This window comes from Anomaloglossus baeobatrachus, chromosome 1 (genome assembly GCF_048569485.1).
Source record: "Anomaloglossus baeobatrachus isolate aAnoBae1 chromosome 1, aAnoBae1.hap1, whole genome shotgun sequence".
In the NCBI taxonomy this organism is placed as follows: Eukaryota; Metazoa; Chordata; class Amphibia; order Anura; family Aromobatidae; genus Anomaloglossus; species Anomaloglossus baeobatrachus.
The window spans coordinates 550,802,355-550,819,063 of NC_134353.1; positions in this window are offsets into that span (position 1 = coordinate 550,802,355).

Here is a 16,709-nt window from a genome sequence, read left to right on the forward strand (position 1 = left end):
GACACCGGGGGACCGGGGAGGAGATTTATCTCCCATCTGACATGTTTGTTCATGCCAGATGGGAGATAAATAAATAATTTTTCACCTGCACTGTCATTTACTGTAACGTGATCACCGGTATACGGTGTATACCGGTGATCACGTGAGCGGGGACCGGACAAACCGACCTGAATCATGATCTCCAGGGTCTCAACTACCCCCTGAAACCCCGGAGATTTTTTGATGCTGGGGGGCGCTATTCACTTATTTCTGCCTGCTGTTTATAAATGGCAGATTAGAATAAGGCTACATTCACACGACCGATCAGTTTTTGCGGTTTGCAAAAAACGGTCCGTTTTTTTCACGGGTGCATCCGTGTGGCATCTGTTTCCGTTCCGTATTGTTAGGTCCAGGTGGTGGATCCACTGGGCCGTGCACCCCACCGGAGGCCTGGGTGCACGGTAGCCGGAGCACTAGCATGGCAGGGACTGCGTCCCACAGGGGACGGGTAGAACAGTCACTGGGGCTTCAGAGTTCCTGGAGACAGTGCAGGAATCTAGCACAGGTGCCGAGTAGGAATGTCAGGCAATAGTATGATCACAGGACACAGCACAAGGGAGACCTGAGCACCTAGCTTTCAAAACAAGGCTTACAAGACACGTTGATCAGGCCCCGCCCACATGGAAAGGCCAGTCTTATACACCCAGCATAGCCTCATGTCATATCATGCTGCAGCAGTGCTGGGCCCATAAGACCAGGTGAGTGGGCACGGCCCGACCCTATACTGAAGCATGAGTCAGACACATGAGACTGGGGACAGGACACAGGAAAGCAAGAGCGGGAGCGGCAGACGTGACCGGTGGACCGGATCAGTGGGTAAGGAGCGGTGCCGTGCAGGTGTGACCGGATCAGTGGGTAAGGAGTGGTGCCGAGGCATCGGGAGCGGGACACGTATGCGGTCCGTATGTCATCTGTTTGTCATCCGTGTGCCTTCCGTTTTTTTGGCGTACTGCCAAAAATCTGAAGGAGGGAAAATACATACATTTAACCAGGATCCATAGCTTCACCCTACATGAGGCGGTCACATGTTTACTCCAGCGCCATTTTCTACTGCCTTTCACAGCGTAGTGTGCTCTGGTGATTTTCTTGTGCTTGTACACTTCATATCAGTCTTTTCTGTCATTATAATGGCAGAAAGACACATAATGTCCCACTCTCCTGCATTTTGTAATTTTGCACCCTTTGGTGCCTTTCATGTGGCACTAAGGGGTGTTTAGCCTTGTATTTACCAAAATAAATAAATAAATTAAAAAAAAAAATGACGTGGGATTCCCCCTATTTTTGTAGCCAGCTAGGGTAAAGCAGACGGCTGCAGCCTGCAGACCACAGCTGGCAGCTTCACCTTGGCTGGTAATCCAAAACTGAGGGCACCCCACGCTGTTATTTTAAATTAAATAAATAATTAAAAAAAACAAACACTTAGGGGTCCCCCCAAAATTAGACCACCAGCCAAGGTAAAGCAGACAGCTGGGGTCTGATATTCTCAGACTAGGGAGGTCCACTGCTATTGGACACTCCCCAGCCTAAAAATAGCAGGCCACAGCCGCCCCAGAAGTGGCGCATCCATTAGATGTGCCAATCCTGGTGCTTTGCCCCAGCTCATCTCGTGCCCTGGTGCGGTGGCAAACGGGGTAATATATGGGGTTAATACCAGATGTGTAGTGTCACCTGGCATCAAGTCCTGGGGTTGGTGAGGTCAGGCATCTACCAGATACCCGACATCACCAACCCATTCAGTAATAAAAAAAAATAGACGACAAACACATTTTTATTTGAAAAAACACTCCCCAACACATTCCCTCTTTAACCAATTTATTAGAAAGAAAAACAAATCCAGGTCTGCTGTAAACCAAGCGGTTCCCATGACGATCCATACCATAGTCACTGTCCCAGTCAATGAAGAAGAGAATCTTCCCCATTGGCTGGGAGAGCAATGCAGTGACATGAGCTAACATCAGAAGGTCAGCCCAGGTCACTGCAGGGCATGACAAGTGCTGCTGTCAGCGAGGTACATTTCCTGCACTGATCTCCTGCACTGCTGATACTGCACACTGACTTCAATCACCTTCACAGCCAAGTATCGCGAGCGGCCCGTGACGTCACCGCTAGTGACAGTCTCGGGCCGCAGTGACAGATGTGAAGCGGCAGCCATGGAAGACCGTGTCAGCGCTGAGGTCGGGAGGGCGGGACTTCATCACCGCAGGTAAGCTGAGCGGGGCCATGTGTGAGATGCGAGCTGGGCGTAGCCTAGCGAGGTAATGTGTGCGGTGCAAGGTGGGCGTAGCCTAGCGAGGTAATGTGTGCGGGTGCGAGGTGGGCAGAGCCTAGCGAGGTAATGTGTGCGGGTGCGAGGTGGGCGGAGCCTAGTGAGGTAATGTGTGCGGGTGCGAGGTGGGCGGAGGCTAGCGAGGTAATGTGTGCAGGTGCGAGGTGGGCGGAGCCTAGCGGGGCTATGTGTGCGGTGCGAGGTGGACGGAGCGTAGCAGGGTAATGTGTGCGGGTGCGAGGTGGGCGGAGCCTAGCGGGGTAATGTGTGTGGTGCGAGGTGGGCGGAGCCTAGCAGGGCTATGTGTGTGGTGCAAGGTGGGCGGAGCCTAGCAAGGTAATGTGTGCGGGTGCGAGGTGGGCGGAGCCTAGCGGTGTAATGTGTGTGGGTGCGAGGTGGGCGGAGCTTAGCAAGGTAATGTGTGTGGGTGCGAGGTGGGCGGAGCCTAGCGGGGCTATGTGTGCAGTGCGAGGTGGGCGTAGCGTAGCAGGGTAATGTGTGCGGGTGCGAGGTGGGCGGAGCCTAGTGGGGTAATGTGTGCGGGTGCGAGGTGGGCGGAGCCAAGCGGGGCCATGTGTGTAATGCAAGGTGGGCGGAGCCTAGCGAGGTAATGTGTGTGGGTGCGAGGTGGGCGGAGCCTAGCGGTGTAATGTGTGCGGGTGCGAGGTGGGCGGAGCCTAGGAGGTAATGTGTGCGGGTGCGAGGTGGGCGGAGCCTTGCGGGGTAATGTGTGCGGGTGCGAGGTGGGCGGAGCCTAGCGAGGTAATGTGTGCGGGTGCGAAGTTGGTGGAGCTTAGCGGGGCCATGTGCGCTGAGGACGCCAGTGCCGGGGACTGCATGGCTGGGGACAGGTGAGTGTGAGTGTGTGTTTTTGTGTGTGTGTACATGCTGAGTGCAGGAGGGGGCATAGCAAGCTGAGCGGGGAAGTGTCGGCTCCCTGCACGCGTAACCAGGATAAATATCGGGTTACTAAACAAAGAGCTTTGCTTGGATACCCGATGTTTATCTTGGTTACCAGCTTACCGCAGGCTGCCAGCGAGCTTTTGCTGCTAGAACCGTTCTTGAACGTAACTCGAACTATTGAGCTTTTAGCAAAAAGCTCGAGTTCTAGTTCGATCTAGAACAGCCCCCAAAACCACTTGAACCGTGAACTGGAGAACCTCGAACCGCGCTCAACTCTAGTTAGCAATCAAAATTTTTGGTAGCTATTAATTTATCTTCTGTAAAAAACAAGTGGGTACTGGATATTTTTCTCTGGGAGTGAGTATTCTCCCTGTATGAGGTAACAAATCATAAAGAGGGAGGAACACTCAGCAGGAAAAGAACATGCCACCACAATAGATTAGAGCCGGTTTCTCAGTGTATGAGGTGTAATGATACAGCAGTACGTGCCAATTACATATACTATAAATTTATCTACTGGCTCACCTGTCTGAACAAGCTGTTGATTACCTATTAACCTCCTGGAATCTGGAACAATAATATGTGTGCAAATCTGGGCTCTCCTCCGATGCAGCACAACAGTTCACAAACTTGCATTAATTTACCACAATCAAATACTGTCTCACCCAGAGATACAGGTGAATCAATTAGAATATCATCAAAAAGTTAATTTATTTCAGTAACTCAATAAAAAAGGGAAACACATATATTATATAGAGTCATTACACACAGAATGATCTATTTCAAGTGTTTATTTCTGTTAATGTTGACGATTATGGCTTACAGCCAATGAAAACCCAAAAGTCATTATCTCAGAAAATTAGAATATTATATTAGGCCAACTGAAAAAATGATTTTAAACTCAGAAATGTTGGTGCCTACTGAAAAGTCTGTACAGTAAATGCACTCAATACTTGGTTGGGGTTCTATTTGCATGAATTACTGCATCTATGCGGTGTGGCATGAAGGGGATCACCCTGTGGCACTGCTGAGGTGTTATGGAAGCCCAGGTTGCTTTGATAGGAGCCTTCAGCTCTTCTGCATTGTTGGGTCTGATGTCTTTCATCTTCCTCTTGACAATACTTCATAGATTATGGGGATTAGGTCAAGCAAGTTTGCTGGCCAATCAAATACAGTGATGCTGTTGTTATTAAACAAGGTATTGGTACTTTTGGCAGTGTGAACAGGTGCCAAGTCCTGCTGGAAAATGAAAAAAAAAAGTTTGTACGCAGAGGGGAGCATAAAGTGCTCTAAAATTTCCTGGTAGATGGCTGCACTGACTTTGGTCTTGATAAAACACAGTGGACCTACACCAGCAGATGACATGGCTCCCCAAACCAACACTGATTGTGGAAACTTCACACTAGATCTCAAGCAGCTTAGATTGTGTGCCTCTCCACTCTTCCTCCAGACTCTGGGACCTTGGTTTACAAAATTTACTTTCATCCAAAAACAACACTGAGCAACAGTCCAGTTCTTTTTCTCCTTGGTCCAGGTAAGACGCTTCTGGCGTTGTCTATTGATCATGAGTGACTTGACACAAGGCATGTGACAGTTGTAGCCCATGTCCTGGATACGTCTTTGTGTGATGGCTCTTGAAGCACTGCGCACATGGCATCTATCTGGCACTTGATCCTTTTTCTTTACTTTTTCACAGGAAGAATTTAGCGCTGGGATTAAAGCAATATTCCAACCTTTATATTATTTAGTTCTTAAATGAAATCGTTCAGCACATGTGTGACACCCTGGCAAAACCAGGTAGTCACAGATGACTGTACCCCCCACCAAGAGTACAGGAATCGCCTCCTCCTTGGGAATTAACACCACACATCCCACACATAGGAACACCAGCCACAAATCCTATTCGCCCCCCCATGACAGCCAGGACACACTAGTGGACGGGACCAGGCGGATGGGAATGTCCACCTAGGGGTCTTGAGGTGACAAGGGGTGGAAAGCAGTCAGTTTCGGTTGAGTTTCAGTTGGAAGGGGAGTTTGAGTGGATAGTAGAAGGAGCAGTCAGTGACAGGGGCTGAAGTGCAGTGTGGTCAGGGTCGGAGCCCTTGGACCACATGAGGACCGACTAGGTGGCAGTTGACATTGTAGGGCCACAGGCAATGGAGATCCAATCGCGGGAGACCTGAAGTGGACTGGGGCAGGGTTGTAGCCCGCCGGTACCGACGACTGGAATCAGGTCCGGAGGCTGTGCACAGGCGGGGTACCTGGTCCTAGGACGAGGCAAGCCTCAAGCCCCTTGTTAATTGACCAGTGGGACAAGGTACCAGGCCTTGTTTCCAAAGAGAGAAGCCCAGCTAGAGCAGACCGGCAGCTCAACGCGTGGGATAGGGTGTCCGCCAAGAACCCATTGAAATCCCACGGGTCAGAGTTTGCGGGCAACAGCTCCCTCTGCATACAAAGCTGCAGGGGAGCGTTTTTTTCCCGTTCCAAGCGGGTTTAATCAACAAACAGCAAGACACAAGTGCAGGAGGAAGGGTCCCTACCTTGCCAGCCCGTGTGCAGGACCAGCACACCCCTCCAGAGGCATTCAGTATCTGGCCTTGGTTTACAATGCAGACTCTGTTTGAATTCTTCCTAATTGTGAGTACACCGGTGTCATCCAGTCCGACCTGCCGACAGCGCCCCAGCACTGCTCCCTACCGACACCTGGGCCCCGGGACTACACCTCCCCCTACCCGTGGAGGGGATACCACCTTGCTTCCCCCACACCATCGGTCCCGGACGCCAGCCCCGAAAGGCAGCGGCGGTGCTACCATCCCATCACGGCAACCCACGGGTGGCGTCACAGACAACCTCCCCTTTAAATACCCCCCTTTTTCACTGTTGCGAGGACGGACGGTTGCACGAGCCCCGGGTCCGGTCACCACTCGAGCCCCAGACACGATCCCGGATCCGAGCGTCACTCGAGCAGCCCCGGTTGTCGCAGCGGAGGCGGCACCCGTCCGCGACACATCCACTTTAGCAGCAGAGTTATTTCTTTATATTTTTTTATTTTTTTTCTTTGATTATTGGCCACTTACTTTAACCTTTTGGTATATATTACTACTACTACTGTGAAGGTGTTGGATATAAATAAATAAATAATTGTAAAATGTTCTTTCTCCACACTTTTTCTGCATTTTTCTCTTTTCATTCATGTATCACTTTGCACTAGTGATCTAATCACATAGGAATGAGCTCCCTTCAGTTGTGCATTGAAAAGACACACTTGTTAGCATATGAGTTTGAGACTGAATGAAAGAAATTTATATCTATTTATTTTCTTTTTTCCTTTTTTTTAGTAAAACAAATGAAAGCAAACACCTCATCAAAAACAAATTTATTTTGCGGATATCAACAAATTTTTTAATTTTATGCTTCTTGATTCATCTGTGGATGTGTTTTGATGCAATGCATTTATTATTTATGTACCGTTATGTTTAACTGTTATTGATCCCGCCAACTTTTTTAAAGGTGGGTTGTTCTATGAACGTCATTGATGATATGTATTTATACCAGCTCTTCGGATCACTATTTTTATGTTCTTTTGGTCTGCTGTCCTGATGGAAAGGCCTGAGTCCGTGAAACGCATTGACCTTGTACCTACATAGAATAAAATAAAAAAGACATAAATTAAATTCATACGAGCATTGTGGTGTGAGCGCGGCAAAAATCCCATTTTCTCCTGTATACCTGAATTGCCTCCCTCGGGGAGCTGCAGCTAAGCACCTTTTCGGCTATTATAGGGGTTGTGACTGGCACAACCGCTTTAGGTGAGTGGACTTTACTTTTACACACAAGTGATTTTATCGGTTAAAGGCCGCTTTACACGCTGCGACATCGCTCAAGCGAACTCGTTGGGGTTACGGAATTTGTGACGCACATCCGGTCGCTTTAGCGATGCCGTTGCATATGACACCTTTGAGCGATTTTGGATCGTTGCAAAAACATGCAAAATCGCTCATCGGTGACATGGGGGTCCATTCTCTAATATCGTTGCTGCAGCAGTAACTAAGTTGTTCCTCGTTCCTGCGGCAGCACACATCGGTACGTGTGACACCGCAGGAACGAGGAACCTCTCCTTACCTGCCTCCCGCCCGCAATGCGGAAGGAAGGAGGTGGGCGGGATGTTACATCCCGCTCATCTCCATCCCTCCGCTTCTATTGGGTGGCGAATCAGTGATGTCGCTGTGACGTTAAACAAACTGCCCCCTTAGAAAGGAGACGGTTCGACGGTCACAGCGACGTCGCAGGGCAGGTAAGTAGTGTGAGGGGTCTGAGCGATGTTTGTGCGCCACGGGCAGCAATTTGCCCATGTCGCGCAACCGATTGGGGCAGGTACCCACGCTAGCGATATCGGTCACGTCTTAAGACCCTATTGGGCTTTTCTTTTCTGCAGTTCCTGAACTAATGACATTGGGAGAGAAGAGGAACCGAATGCACAGCTCAAGGTGATAGAAAGAAGGGTGCTGCAGCCTGCATGAAACCATGAATGAGGGGAAAACAGAGAAGCTCATGCATAACCGGCGCGCAACCCAATTATATAAATAGTCAGTGACTAGTTCATATACTGGTATAAATACAATTTTATTAGGTCCAATAACACACACAACACACAAAAATGTCATAAAACCAATTAAAATGTGCAGAATAGCACAGGTACAAACACGTTCTCTCTGGGATCAGGTGAAAAAATTGCCATACATGAGATCATGCAAAAAACTGAGCATAATATACGCAGAAAAATTATCTACACCTAATGTATATGTATCAATGATTTTTACATAACTCATAGGTTAGTGATGTAAAACAGGTGAACAATAACAGCACATGTACCCCAAAAAATCATAGGTAATGAATTGTCAGACCATAAATACACAATGTGCAGATATAATATATCCCTAGTGGTGGGACCTATATAGTCACATGAATAAGCTGTGAATAGTAAGCCATTCAGGGAGTATCAATGGTGCCCAAGGTGTCCTGTAGGGCATAAATCCACCAGAGTCAAACAATGGAATCTAATGATAACACAGTAAGGGTCATGTGGTGAATAGTCGTCACCTGGCTTGTCAAAGTACACTATCCGAAGTATAGAGCATGGAATAAGAGTCATGGCAATACCAGGGGGAGCGTGGCCAGCCCCACGCGTATCGCTGTGGACAGCTTCATCAGGGGAGGGTGTGGTTTAGACCATGTGGGGAGGTATAAATAGAAACCTTAATTAATTCATTTAAAACAAGTGGTGAAGCAGTTAACTGGGATGGGCGTTGCCATAACCGGATATGATGTCATATCCGGAATTCCGAAACCCGGAAGTTACATCAAAACAGCCGTTTCAAGGAAAAACAGGCAGTATTCGCCTGAGAGGCGCAATGAGAGCTCAATGGATTAGATAGATACAGAGCATCATAAGTATACATGAAAAAGCATTCCGGATAAACGATATGCAGAGACATGGTTGTCACAGCAAGCGGAAGTGATGTCACGCTCATAGCTGAATGTGATACTTCATTCAGAGTAGGATAACCCCCTTTGCAATCAGTAATACCGCAAGTGCGGATTTATACATAACCCTCAATGAAAGGAGAGGGAGAATCAATCAAGGCATTCCTTGATTCTTGATTGATTCTCCCTCTCCTTTATCCTACTCTGAATGAATTATCACATGGGGATACTATGTACCTATGATAAATCCACATTATGTGGTATTAATCTGTCTGAGGTTACATTTATAAAAATATGTGGTACCGTATATCCACTATGGGATCATTACCTGATAATATGCACTGGTATACTGGGGCATTTGTGGACACCGGTGGGATTTAATACCAATCATGACAATCCCTGCATGTAGTGTTGCCCTCGGGCACTTGCACTCATATAGTAAATAAACTGTTGTTAACTTGATCAGAGCTCTTGTAACTGATGTACGTTTTGTACTGAATTGTAGACAATTTTCATGCACCCTCTGGGAGCATGCGCAGGGCCCATAGACACATTCAGCTATGGGTGTGACATCACTTCCAGTTGCGGCGACAACCATGTCTCCGCATATTGTTTATCCGGAATGCTTTTTCATATATACTTATGATGCTCTGTATCTATCTAATCCATGGAGCTCTCATTGCGCCTCTTGGGCGAATACTGCCTGTTTTTCCTTGAACCGGCTGTTTTGATGTAACTTCCGGGTTTCGGGATATGACATCATATCCGGTTATGGCAGCGCCCATCCCTGTGTGTATACAACGTCCATAGTAACCACCAACGGTATGTTAACTGCTTCACCACTTGTTTTAAATGAATTAATTAGGGCTCCTATTTATACCTCCCGACATGATCTAAACCACACCCTCCCCTGATGAAGCTGTCCACAGCGATACGCGTGGGGCCGGCTACGCTCCCTCTGGTGTTGCCATGACTCTTATTCCATGCTCTATACTTCGGGTAGTATACTTTGACTGACAAACCAGGTGACGACTATTCACCACATGACCCTTGCTGTGTTATCATTAGATTCCATTGTTTGACTCTGGAGGATTTATGCCCTACAGGACACCTTGGGCACCATTGATACTCCCTGAATGGCTTACTATTCACAGCTTATTCATGTGACTTTATAGGTCCCACCACTAGGGATATATTATATCTGCACATTGTGTATTTATGGTCTGACAATTCATTACCTATGATTTTTGGGGTACATGTGCTGTTATTGTTCACCTGTTTTACATCACTAACCTATGAGTTATGTAAAAATCATTGATACATATACAGGCGGTATAGATATTTTTTCTGTGTATATTATGCTCAGTTTTTTGCATGATCTCATGTATGGCAATTTTTTCACCTGATCCCAGAGGGAACGTGTTTGTACCTGTGCTATTCTGCACATTTTAATTGGTTTTATGACATTTTTGTGTGTTGTGTGTGTTTTTGGACCTAATAAAATTGTATTTATACCAGTATATGAACTAGTCACTGACTATTTATATAATTGGGGTGCGCGCCGGTTATGCATGAGCTTCTCTGTCTTCCCCTCATTCATGGTTTCATGCAGGCTGCAGCACCCTTCTTTCTATCAACTTCAGCTGTGCATTCGGTTCCTCTTCTCTAGCATTGTCCCCTCCCTCTTCCAGGGATCTTCCGGATAGCACGCTATTGCATATTGTTATTTATAGCAAATAGTCGAATAGCGGAGACCTATTCGTCGGATATCCGCGGAGTCAGATATTTTGGTATTCGATCATCCCTAATGATAACTCAAATTGAGTAAAGAGGGAACAGTGTAAATGAGAGCGGGATGAAAATTAAGAACATGGGAAAAAGGGAAAAAGATGAAAAACAAAAAATAAAAAATATCAAAAAAATAAAGAATTAAAATAAAATTTAAAGTAAAACAATAATAAAGGATAGAAAATAAAATTAAAACTAAAAGTAGAAATGGAAATAAAAATGAATTATGAGAAAAAAAGGGGTGAGAGACAAGAGGAAAGAAAAATGAGGAAGACAGGATAACTGATGAAGTGGGAGAGAATGGTGTAGTATACCCAGCGGTGATTGAGGAGATCCTATATTCTCAGATGGGTTAAGAGTGGTTCTATAACCAAAACATAGAGACAGCAAGTGTTAATATTTGCACCATGAATCACAAGAAAATAGAGAAAAAAGGTTAGTGCTTTAAATGAAGCTGCTGAAATCAAGCTCTCTGAGATCCTTGGGTTCTTGGGTTTGCAGGGTGAAAATCCAGTATGCCTCTTCCGTTAAGCTATGTGATACAATTAATAATGCCTCTCCTGTGAAGTGGAATCTGTTGCATAACCTGGAATCTAAATATAATTAGTTTGTGATCCATTTTGCGATAGTAGAAGGGAAAAGGAAAAGAGAGTCGTTCACATTGGGTTGTTGTTTTGTGTGGGGAGATCCTGTCACGTAACTGTTGTGTGGATTCTCCCACATTAAGTAGGCCACAGGGGCAATTGATGGTATAAATAAAAAATGTGGATTACAAGTAAAGAAACCTTTAATTGGGATACCCTGTCCTGTTTGTGGATGGTAAAATATATCCCCTTTTAGTACATTGTTGCATTGTAAGCAATTCAGGCTCAGGAACGTACGTACCTCTCTTGGAGGTTAAAAAATGAGAAAAGAAAGTCCTGGGGGATGGTTCCACCTAGATCAGCCCTAACCAATTTTTACTTAAATTGGATGCGTGGAGAAAGCAGGAATGGAATGGATTCTAGGATAGTCCCATCTTATGATTGACAGTAACACCGTATTAGTTTATGGATTCTATAGGCATAGGTAGGGGTGATATGTGTGGATGAAAGCAGTATGTTGATTGGACCCTCGCTTGTGATTATGAGGAGTTAAAATTCTGCTTTTTTTCAAGATGTCCTTCACATAACCCACAGCTTTGAACTGTCCAACATCATTGCAAGGGCCTGATCATTGCCGTGGGGACCTGAGATTGTCCAAGACATGGAAATCCTCTAAGATCATGCCAAATCCATGATCTCAGAGGCTTGTGTCAGTGCAGCACTGACAGATATATTGTATTATATCTGTATTATATAATATATGTACTATATCTGTATTATAATGTATACTTATATCAGCATTGCAATACATTATATCAGTAATTACAATAAAAGTTAGTGTTTCATATAGGAACCAAGTAAAAAAGATAAAAAAAATTGAAAATATTTTTAAAAAAATCAGAAAATGAACAAAAAATATATACATCAATAAATATGCACTGTATATTTATGTTAAAAAAAGTACACATACTGTATTGGTATCGTCTGAAACAACCCGATCTATAAAAATGTAATGCTAATTAACCCCTTCACTGAACAACGTAAAAAAAAACATAGCAAAAAGCAGAAAGTGATCAAAAAATATTATGTGTCCCAAATTGGTGCAATAAAAACTCAAACTCATCCCGCAGAAAACAAGCCCTCACATGACTCTGTTGCCAGAAAAATACAGTGATGCAAAAAACCTTTACTTTGTAGTAGCGAAACCTAAGAAAAACCCCATAAATATGGTATCACTGACCTGAGGAATAAATCTGCCCTATCACTTACAATCGAAGGTGAAGAGCGTGAAAATAAATAAAAACGATTATTTAACAGATCTTGATTTGTTTGTTCTGCCTCCCAAAGATCGCAGTAAGGTAAACTCACATTTATCCTGTGTTCTATGCTGAGTGCTTACACTGGAGATTACATGTAAATCTCTGAAAAAATAATTCAAAAATCCCAACAGAAAATTCCCTGAACCGAAGCAGAGGGTGTCAATTTGATCTTATGTAAGGCCTGTGGTCTGGAAGTGTTGATTTATTTGTTGGTCTTTTAGGCATGCAGAAAATTGCGGTCAACAATAGTTTTGTGCACCTTTGAAAGACGGACACCACAGAACAGGGGCCAAATAGAGTTTAGAGTAACTCTGCTGCCTCATTTTGGAAATGGATACGTGTGGATTTCCTCTGAATAACATATTTCAGAGATCTAGAAACTGTAATCTAAGTGCTCAGCATAGAGCACAGAATAAATGTGAACTGATCCAAAATGTTCTGTACTCAAACTGCCAACAAATAGCATTCAAACTCAACCCACAAAAAACAAGTACCTACTCTGGTCTGTCATCTGTTAAGGAAATATATTTGACTTTAACATTACTGGTAGCACAAAGGCTCTTTCAAAGCACTATGACTCCCCCCAAAAAGGAAATACAGCAAAATCTGCACTCTCAAATGCCCTCCTCCCTTCTGAGCATCATAATGTACCTAAGCAACAGTTAACATCTACATGTCTGGCATTGTTTGTAGTGAGGATAGTCTGTTCATTTTAAGGGGTGTTTCTCCCGAAGCACAAGCTGGACACAATGTACAGGCACTACAATGTACTGGGCATTATAATGGCTAATTTTTAATATTTAATTTTGCAGCGGTCACTGCTTTTGACTTCATGGGTGTTTTCCAGAAACTCCCACAGGGGTTTAATTTCCAAAATTTGGTCACCTGAGGGTGTTTCTGCTTTTTTGGCACTTAGGGACTCTGCAAATGGAATCCACAAATTGCTCTAGGAAACTCTGTGCTCCAAATGTCGAATGGCACTGTTTCCATCCCGAGCCCTGCAGTGTGACCAAAAAGTATTTTACAGTCACATGTGGCGTATTGGACATTATGGGGCCTTTTTTATATATTCGCCTTTTGAGAATTGGAAATCAGTGGTTAAAACAACATAGTGGGGCAGAAATCTGGTACAGACATTTCAGTACTAAATTTTAATCTCCTGCCAGAAAACCAAACCGAAAAAGCGTCAAAACTGTTTTTGTGTATTTTTTTGCCAAGAGATTGAGATTTGGTGATAAAATGTATAAATCATATTCCTGCACCAAATCTGCATCTCCTGACAAAAAAAACATCAATACTGCATCAAAACTGCATTGTGTTTTGACGCTTTTTTTGCCAGAAGATGCAGTTTTAGAGCAGGAATATGGTGTATAAATTCAGCACCAAATCTGCATCTCTTGGCAAAAAAAACACGTTTTTCTCTCAGGGGATACAGGTCTATGAACTCAGTTCACCTGAGGTGAGATCACAAAGTTTAAAGAGGTCACTAGAGGTCAGTTGATAAAGGGGTGAAAGAGAGTGGGTTTTTTTGCATCCTATTTCAAATAAAAGATTTTTGGGGTGTTTACGTTTATTTCTTTTCACTTACAGATTAGTAATGGGAGTCTTATAGATGTCTCCCATTGCTAATCTAGAGCTTAGTGGCAGCGGGGAGCTGTCAGTATCCCCTGATATTACCCCGGATGCCACTGTACCAGGGCAATCAGAATGAGCCGTGTAAAGTGCTGGGATTGTCGAATGTAATGGATGCGACATTTTTGGGTGACAGCAGGTTACTATTTTTAGGGTTGGGGGCTAAAAACATGGGATTCCCCAGCATGAGAATAACAGCCACCAGCTGTCGAGCTTAATCATGGCTGGGTATCAAAATTGGGGGAGCTCGCCGGGTTTTTAAATTATTTATTTAAATATTTAAAAAAAAAAAAAAAGCTGCATGGGGTCCCTCTTATTTTGATACACAGTCAAGATAAGCACATGGCTGGGGGATAAAGCCTGTAGCCCTATGCTTTTTCTGTGCTTAGTATCATAAAATTTGGAGACCCTAAGGCAACTTTTTATTTACTTATTTATTTTTACATCACTATACATAGGCAGACAGTGTGTGCAATTCCAAGCAGTCAGACATGCTGTTACACAGGGTGGGGGCGCAGTCTGACTGCAACCAATCACCGACACTTGGACTGGCGGTGGATGGTGAAGCTTTGCATATGCTTGAGGGATAATGAGCAGCCCCAAAAGTAGTGTTACAACTGCACGTAAACTGGTAGACTGGTAAGTATAATGTGTTTGCTTTATTCCTATTTCTCTCTTTTTCCTTTTTTTTTTTTTAATTATCCAGATCTGGATAGTTATCTGGAATTCCCTGAGAACTCTGGGCTCGGGGTCGGTGCATGGATAGCCGGTATCCCGTGCGAATCCGGACTTTTCCAGTCCGGGTTCGTCTATCACTAGTCAAGGGTATGTTTTCTATGAAAATTTCCCCAACAAATTAATAGATAGTGACAAGGATATTTGCTGCAGTAAAATCTCAAATCCTTTGTGCTCCTATGTCAACATTTTCTTAAATCCCCTCTGATTTATATCCAGCCTCCAGGGATCATGTGTGTGATTGGTTGCAGTGGTCTTTTTTTATGACAAATTATTACTAAAGGACAAAGGGGTTTACAGAGCTGTTGAAAGAGTGCCAGGATTTACGAGTATAACAGTTCTTAAACTTTATTGAAAAAAAATGTTTAACTGAAAACTTGGGGGGATGCTGCAAATTAATGGGTAATCCACTGCTAATTTGACAGAATTTGGGTTTCACTCAAGATATTGACCTATTCATTGAACCCAAAGGAGAAAATGCTTTACAGCTCCATAACTAATCATTCTCACTCATATAGCCTAATAGTGAAAATCTTTAAGTCTATAATAACCAATCCACAATATAAATTCACATTCTGTGAAAATGTATGCAGCATATGGATTTGCTCAAATCTCATCCATTCTTCCTACCAAAAATACTGCAAATTTTGCATCCAGAAACTGACAAGACAAAGTCTTCAAAAGATGTGTTTAGGAAAAAAACTGAAACAGTTTCATAAAGTATCTGACACCAATTGTAAAATACAGCAATGGAAATGTTATGGTTTGGGGCATTGCACCAGAGGGTGCTTGAGAATAATGTTAGATCATCTGTCAGAAGACTGTAGAAATTTAGCAATTTACCAAAAAATAGCTTAAAAAATTATTCAATGCTAAAGTAAAAGCTTGCTCTAAATCAAACATGAAGTAGAGGAACTTGTAGGAATTTGTCCATGCAAGACACCCCATAAATATTGCATAATTGAAAGGATTTACAGACATTTAGCATCAATGCCTTCTATAATTGTAGTTATAGGTATTTGAAATGGTATATGTATGATTTTAACAATTACTTTCTCAATTTGTCCTTGCTTATTGTGTGTGTGTGTGTGTGTGTGTGTGGTGTGTGTGTGTTTGTGTGTGTGTGTGTGTATGTGTGTGTGTGTGTGTGTGTGTGTGTATGTGTGTGTGTGTGTGTGTGTGTGTGTGTGTCTGTCTGTTTTACTCCATTACACCCAATTTAATTTAATCTACTATCTAAATTGAGACTGAATTCACAAACACTGTACATGACTATACCGGTCCCACAATATTGGCATATACAGTCAGGGTCGCAAGTGTTGGAACTATTGTTCCAGAAAATGAAGTATTTCTTACAGAAAATTATTGAAATTATACAAATTTTGTCCTTCACATATTTATTTCCTTTATGCGCATTGGAACAACATAAAAAAACTTAAAAAATCAAATTGCACATAATTTCACACAAAACCCCAAAAATGGCTAGACAAAAATGTTCACACCTTTACAAAATTGCCAGCAAACATCTTTGTTTTATGCATGTGATGCTCATTCAAGCTCACCTGTGGCAAATAACAAGTTTGAGCAATATGAAAATCTCATCTTAAACCTGATAAAAAGGGGAAATATTGACTCAGTCTTTGCATTGTGTATCTGTGTGTGCCAAACTAAGCATGGAGAACAGAAAGAGAAGAGAACTGTCTGAAAACTTGAGAACCAAAATTGTTGAAAAATATCAATAATAAATTAATGTCCCTGAGATATTGATATTCCTTTGTCCATTGTGTGCAACATAATCAAGAAGTTTACATCCCTTGGCAGTGTAGCTGATCGCCTTGGACATGGAAAGCAAAGAAAATTGCTGAAAGGTTGCAACGCAGGATAGTCCAGATGGTAGATAAGCAGCGCCAATCAAATTCCAAAGAAATTCAAGCTGTCCTGAAGGTTCAGGGTGCATTA